Source organism: Austrofundulus limnaeus, unplaced genomic scaffold (genome assembly GCF_001266775.1).
Source record: "Austrofundulus limnaeus strain Quisiro unplaced genomic scaffold, Austrofundulus_limnaeus-1.0 Scaffold415, whole genome shotgun sequence".
Taxonomy (NCBI): domain Eukaryota; kingdom Metazoa; phylum Chordata; class Actinopteri; order Cyprinodontiformes; family Rivulidae; genus Austrofundulus; species Austrofundulus limnaeus.
Window position 1 is genome coordinate 382,683 of NW_013952817.1, and position 1,883 is coordinate 384,565.

Consider the following 1,883-nt stretch of genomic DNA (forward strand, 5'->3'; position numbering starts at 1 on the left):
ATCCTGACGTTTCTATAGATACAACACATGTCTATGTTTACCTATGAGAACGTTGGTTAATAAAGAAAGCAAAATATATATATATGATAATGCCCTTGATGGCGGGGCATGGGGCTTAAGAGGTTAAGAGCATTTTAAGGTACTGTTTTATATAATAAAAAATGTCTTCTTTTGATTGTCTATTTTTCTCCCACACACTGATCAGTGAGAAATTAGTTTTAACAATGTGTTTTGAATTTAAATGATGTTTCAGACTCAAACTCCTCTGGTATGATGGTTCAGTGTAGCTTGAAATAGTGGAGAAACAAATGTTTCTGCCCTGTACTACACTGTTTTACCTGTTGAAGCACTGCACCAGATTTAACAGATGATAATTCCTTCACCCTTTTAATCAGACTCATACAAAAGTGTGAGATCTGAAGATGAGCAGAGAACTCTTTCCATATGCAAGAATATTCAAAATAAAGAACCAGCTTTGTTTTTATGATTTGAATTTATTACAAAAATATAGAAAAATTGATTTCATTGGTGGCTCAGTTGGTAGAGCTGATGTCTCGCAGCAAGGTCGCCCGTTCAAATCCTGGCCCGGGGACCTTTCTGGGTAGAGTTTGCATGTTCTCTCTGTGCATGTGTGGGTTCTCTACTCCAGCTTCCTCCCACAGACCAAAAACATGACTGTTAGGTTAATTGATAACTTTAAATTGTCCCTAGGTGTGAGTGAGAGAGTGAATGGTTGTTTGTCTCGTTTGTCTCTTTGTGTGTCCCTGTGATGGACTTGCGACCTGTCCAGGGTGTAACCCTCCCCTCGCACTGTGACTCCTGGATATGGGCACCAGTGACCCATGTGACCCTGAAAGGAAGAAGCGTGTGCAGAAAATTACGACGGCGTATTAGGGCCACTTTGCCGATGAAAAAAAAAGGAGCAAATCTCTAAGAAAAAAAAACTCTGAATTTCTGAGATTAATTTCAGAAATTTTCAAGAAAAAAAAGGAAATTCTCTTATTTTGAAAAGTCGCAAATTTGCGAGAAAAAAAACTCAGAAATTTTCGTAATTAAAGGCAGAAATTTGCGACATTTAAACTAGATATTTTCTGACATGGTAAGGTCAGAAATTTACAAGAAAATATATCCGGACCAAAAGTGGACTTTATTGTTTTCATTTGGTGCGGTTTGCATTCACATTGTGCTTTTTTGCAAATGAACTCTAACTTGTAAACAAAGCCATCAGGCTGACAATCATTGCTCCCATTGGACAAAAAAGGACGGGGGCGGGACCGAGCCACAGACCCAGAAGAAAACAAGGAAGTCCTGCATGCTACGGTTCTGATGCGCACATTTATGCTGATAGTACAACTGCAATAACATTTAAAATGTCAGAAGAAGCTGATTTAATGGTGGTTTCACGATGAAATTCTAATTTTGGAGCGACGTCAGTAAATGTGTCCCGTGACCCAAAGGAGACGAGGTGCTCTGCGTGTTCTGACCCACTACATGCTGCCAGCAGAGCTGCTGAGCAGGAGACGATGAAACAGGTATGATTTCAGTTTATTTAACTTAGCAACGGTGGCCCATGAGGTCCAAAAAGGTGCATGTTTAATGCAGTTGGTTTGGTTAGAGCAGGGGTGGGCAATCCTGGTCCTCGAGGGCCGCAGCCCTGCATGTTTTATTTTTTCTCTGCTCAAACACACCTGATTTGAATGAATGGGTGATTATCAGGCTTCTGTAGTAAAGAGGACCGAAACTGACAGAATTAAAAACAAAAGCGGAAATGCATAAATTGACTAATAAATAAATAAATAAATAACTACTTAAAGTGCACCAATATAATTCAAAAAGGAGAATTTCATTTAAAGTATATATGCATATAAAACATATACATATAC